Source organism: Ips typographus, linkage group LG1 (assembly GCF_016097725.1).
Source record: "Ips typographus isolate SLU linkage group LG1, UJ_Ityp_2.0, whole genome shotgun sequence".
Classification (NCBI taxonomy): domain Eukaryota; kingdom Metazoa; phylum Arthropoda; class Insecta; order Coleoptera; family Curculionidae; genus Ips; species Ips typographus.
The window spans coordinates 19,701,644-19,707,349 of record NC_138422.1 but is presented as its reverse complement, the minus strand read 5'-3'; the positions used below and the strand labels follow the sequence as shown (position 1 = coordinate 19,707,349).

The 5,706-nt window shown below is 37.2% G+C and overlaps 1 long non-coding RNA gene across 1 annotated transcript; it reads left to right on the top strand.

The window, feature by feature from the left end:
* Positions 1 to 3,623: 3,623 nt before the first annotated feature.
* On the top strand, positions 3,624 to 5,375 carry LOC145735315 (uncharacterized). Its single transcript, XR_014179643.1, has 3 exons — positions 3,624 to 3,904; positions 3,958 to 4,494; positions 4,558 to 5,375. It is a non-coding gene; the product is annotated as an uncharacterized LOC145735315 (long non-coding RNA).
* Positions 5,376 to 5,706: the final 331 nt, after the last annotated feature.

Below are 5,706 nucleotides of genomic sequence, written 5' to 3'. Positions count from 1 at the left end.
CTTCCAAGATAAACAAAGTTTGGTAAACAAAGATAAACAACAACTGCATCTAATCTGTGTATTTTTAGTGACTTCTGCTCTCGAGCCATAGAGAATAAGAAGCAGCTGGATGTCATTTACACAGATATTGAAATGGCTTTTGACAGAGTAAATCATCATCTACTACTTCGAAAACTTGCTTCAATTGGCTTTACAAATAATGTTGTTGCCTTCATGGACTCATATTTGTCAATGATAGCTTACCCAGTGCGGGTGGGTAAGGAGTACTCTGAGAAATACTATGCAACTTCTGCGGTTCCGCAGGGAAGTAACACAGCTCCTCTCCTGTTTTTGGTTTTTATTAATGACTTGCCAGGGTGCATTACAGGCTCTCAGTGCCTGCTGTTTGCTGATGACTTCAAGATCCTTAAAGAGGTTTCTTCGCAGGCAGATACTATTGCACTTCAACAAGATCTAGACTTTGTTATCAGTTGGTTCAAGCGTTATTCCACGATAATTTTCCGGGATGGTTTTCTGGCCCTTTTTAAGTATCGGTATCGTTATTTCCATTCATTTGTTGTTGTATTTCTTTTTGTAGGTTGTCTCCCCCGTATTTTAACATTTTGTTTGTTATCTCGTCGGGTCCTGGGCTTTTTCTATTTTTAAGATGTGTTCTATCGTACTGCCTGTCAATTCTATTTCATTGTCTTCTTCTTGGTCTTCTTCTATTAGTAGTTGTTCAATTCCCTCATTTTCTTTATATACGTTTACGAAATATAACTTCCATTCTTCCGCATTGATTTTATTGGTCTGCATAGTATCCTTGATTTCTAATTTGTTCCTTCTTAGCATTCCCCATATCTTTCTCTGGCTTCCGTACATATCTCTCTCCATCTCTTTGGTGAATTTTTCCCAGTAATCTTCTTTTATCTTTTTGATTCTAGCATTTATTCTGTTTCGTTCTGTTTTATATAGATTCCAGTTTTCTTGGTTTCTGTTGCGTAAATACTTTAAGTGTACTTTCTTCGTCTGTTCTGATAGTTCCTTTATTTCCGGTGTAAACCATGGTGTTTTATTTGTTCTGTTGACATCTTTTTCCTAGAGCTTGAGTTAAGTGCCTACATTATGTTTTACGGTTCTCCATTGTTCGTCTACGATATCTTCTCTGTTGATTGGGTTTTGTGTTATCTTCTGTGACAACCGACTTTCGTACAATTGCTTCACTCTTTCGTCTTCCAGAGATTTGGTTGAATTTCTCTATGCAATGTGGTTTAGGTTTTTGGTGTGGGGGGTGTATTTAGTCTAATTTTACAAAGCAGCAACTTGTGATCACTGCCCACGTTAGCAACGTTAAGTAAACGCTCTGGTAGTTATAATATAGTCTATCACCGATTGCTGTCCTCTTGTGTTTTGCCAATTGTATTCATAACTCATATCGTGATCAAAAAAGGTGTTGTTGATTCTCATTTTGTTTGCTGCGCAGTACATTTTTAGCATATCTCCACTGTCATTAACAGTTTCTTCATTGAATCTCTGAGTTGTTCCGCCCAATGGTTCATTTCCAATTCTAGCGTTTAAGTCTCAGATTATTATGATTTTATCCTGTGCTGTGATACTATCGATTACTGTTTGCAATTCTTCGAAGAATTCTTCTCTAGTCTCTCTTACTTTACTTATATTGCGCGCGTAGACGCTTATGAGGTGAGTACTCTCGTTGTTGGTTTTTAGTGTAACTTGCAAAATTCTATCGTTAATGGACTGTTCGTTTTCAATGTTCTGTTTGTATTTTTTTGATTTCAGCTTTTCGTTTTTCCTTCTTTTTTATTTCACTGACAGAGCATATTTCGATGTCATTATTTTTTAATTCATTAATTATTTCTTGATCCTTTGGTGTCCAGGACATGGCATTCCAGGTGGAAATTCTTAGTTTGTTTTTTTTTCCAATTTGCAATCCTTTTTCTCGCAGGGTCGTCATCTTTAAGTCAGTCCGATTCCGAGGCATGTTTTCGGTTCTGTGAGCTAGGCTAGGTTTATATGTGTGTTATTATTTATTATTGTAACTTTTTTTGAGGTTTTGTGTCTTGCACCAACTTGCTGACCCAAAACCATATTAGTTTTGTAGAACATGATGCATTGTCGTTTCAGATGTATTAATATATACTTATATAGGTAATAGTGAAAAAACACTATATTATCCACGATTTAGACAGCCTTTTATTGACCTTATGTCTTAAATCCCTCGTCGCTTTGCTCCTTCGGGATTTAATTTTTGAATTAGTGGTGTTCCTTATGGCCATATTACTTGATAAAATTCTTAGTTTCTTCGATACAGTACCTCGCATTCTTAGTTGGCTACTTTGTATATTTGCATTTATTTATTTAGGCATCATACAGCTCATACAGATCAACGCTCTCTACCACGACGCAATTATGACAGTTCATGTCTTCGGAGAAAGTGATTCAATCAATTTATGGAAAGGCGTGAGACAGGAAGATACAATTTTCCCTAAAATATTCACAACAGCTCTGGAGGATATCTGTAAAGCATTGGAACGGTAATCGAAGGGTGTTAACATCAATGGTCAACAATTAGAAAACCTTCGCTTTGTAGACGATATTGTACTCTTTGCCGATAGTATGGATGATTTGAAAGCCATGCTAGGAGTTAAGCTGTACCGCAAATGCTACGGCCTTCAAATGAACGCAACAAAAACAAAAGTAATGTAGAATTCCAGTAATGTTACAGATGTTGACATTGCCAACAACGAATACGACCTCGGATAAAGAATATATTTCGATAAGAACGGTCAGAACTCGAAGATCTTCAGAAGAATTCAGCTTAGATGGACAACATATGAAAAACTTAGTGATGTCTATAATTCTAAATTTCCACAATACCTTAAAACACAGGGCACTGACCGATTGTCGTTGTCCTAACAACCTTAACTTGTGGATGTTTAAGGAGTGCTCACAGAAAAATGGAAAGGAAAATGCTAGGAACAAGACTGCAAGACCGAAAGACAAACGAATGGATCAGACAAAAGACAAAAGTGATAAACGTCGCAGAAAGTTTAAGGGGATCAGAGATGATAGTAGATGGACCAAGAAGATAATTGAATGTATCTAAAAACTAAAATTAACCCAGGAAGTCCGAGAACGTGATATCAAGATGACATCCAGAGACTGGTCAGTACAAAATGGATGAGTTAGACGACCGACAGAAGCGAATGACGAATTGGAGAGAAGATGATCGAAAATAATGACGATGATGATAATTTAGGAATCCGTATAAACGAACACACTGAACTAGTAGTTTTATTCTTCACACTGTAACCCCCCGACCCATTTTTATTTCGTAACCCTACATTTTTGTCATCTACTTACTAAAAACAGTTTTGATACATACTAATTTCAATGTTTTTTTCAATAATATGCAATTCTCAAAAATATGCCAAATATGTATTTGTGCATATAACCCATGATTTAGTTATGTTGTATTCGTGTATGGTTATTCCCCAAACCAATAGACATTTCAAGTACCACATTTTGGTATCTAATTTTTTCAAAAAACCCACTTACAAAAATCAAAGTAGTCATAAAATGCAGATTCCAGTAGGAATAGTTAGGTTCAACTGCGTAACTTGGAGGACTCCTACTGTTGCGGTGGTGCTATAATCGGAAGCAGGTGAATACTGACAGCTGTAATATGTAAACTATTTGTATATTTGAAATGTAGTAGAAGTTCCTTGTAATACTGGTACTTTTCAGCAAAACTGCAGTGTACGGTACTAATCTTCTCTCTGACCGAATTTCACTGAAAACTGTGATCAATGTCACCAATCGGTACATCCATCCAAATTACACTTATTACACAGTTGCTCCTAATGTTGCTACGATTGTGCTTTATGATGTTGGTATAGTTGAAGTAAGTACTAAGGTTATTTGTTTGAAACAACAATGAACTTTCTGGATTCCCAGTTGGAAGAGGATATCATTTTCGACGCCAAAACCCAACCAATCCAATTGGTGGAGACCAACGAGGTTTCTTTCCATATGGATGGCGTACTGGCAGGCTGGGGTTACAACGGATCTAACAGTAGTGCCATTCAAATCAACCTGCAAAAGATCACTCTGCAACTGTTGACCGATCAGGAATGTGAGCAACGCATATTTGATTATACCGGCTTGGAATATTTCAATTCAACTCACAATTTGTGCAGTGACGATCATTTTAATGGTGAATGTACCGAGAGTTTATCATTAAAAACTCCAGCGAATCTAGTATACATTGGTTTAAAAAACAGGGGGATTCAGGCAGTCCTTTTGTAATTAACGATGTCCAGTACGGTATATACTGGATACCTATTTATATCCTATTTAATCACCCCACTTTGTGATATCGGCCCTTTTTACCACTACAGCACCCGAACTGCCGACATCTGACCTAGGTTCAGAGCGTTGTGGCACGTGTGTGACTTAAAATTTTTAATCCGTGATCATCTGGCCGAATTACAGGTAAATTGGTTTTATTGTTGGTTCTTTTGAATTATTTTGTATTGGCCCAATTTTCCAACACAGTATTGTGTTCGGCCCGACCGGAGATTCAAGGGCTTTCCGACCAGAGATCTAAAGGTTTTTCGACCAGAGATCTAAGGGCTTTCTGACCGGAAATCTAACGGCTTTCCGACCAGAGATCTGAGGGTTTTCTGACCAGAGATCTAAGGGTTTTCCCGACCAAAGAACTTTCCTCTCAGGGATTGAATAAACCTAACCGGGACTGCTCCGTCCAGAGTTTTCCGGACCAACCCACGTGTTGGAAAAGCCGACCAGCAGCCACAGAGTTTCAGAAGGTCAGAGTTGAACCACCAGGCCAGTTCCTTACTTGATTTAGTTTTTTTTTAGTTTATATTAGTTTGCTCTAAACAACTTCAACAATTGTCATTACCTCTGGTCACTTTCTTCTTTTCCCTGGTGTTCTGCTGTTTTCTGCTGTTTTCTGCCTTAGGTACCTGTCACCAGTCTCTGGACCCCATTTCCTACCTGGAAATCAGCGGTGGCCACTACTGACTACTGGGGAGAAGATACTGGAGGTTCCAGGACCCAAACATCGTCTTTAAGAACTGGTAAGGGCAGTTAGAGACTGTTTGGCACTGGGAAAACCTTTCCTGTTTTTTCTTTGTTTTAAATTCAACTTCAATTTTGTTTTCTTTTAATCTTTTTTAATTCCTTCAATAATTTGGTTCTCGGCAACTTTGTAAATTTTATTAATATTTGTAAATTGTAGGTATTGTAGATTTTTTTGTAATATACACGTGTACATATACAACTAACGTTTTGTTTGATTTCCTGCAGAATATTCAAGTGTGTTCATTTATAGCTAATTATGAACTCGTGCAAATAATTGAGCAATCTAATTTAAAAATGTTGAAATCTCATTAACGTGAGGTTTCATCATAACAACCTACAGTCGCATAGGCAACCCTGAATACAGAGATTTTATCAGAAACGTGACTGGGATCTAAACCAACCATATTAAATCACTGAGTATTTAACATTGTTTTTTATTATTCAATTAATTTACTTAGTTTGCATCAAAATGATTGGGTTTTAAATCCTGCGAGTGAAAATATTGATTGTGACTGTTGATAGGTATACTAAATATTCAGGGTGTTTCTAAGAAGACAACAAGCAGAAGTAGAACCAAGTGGGGAGTTGGTTCTACTGAAT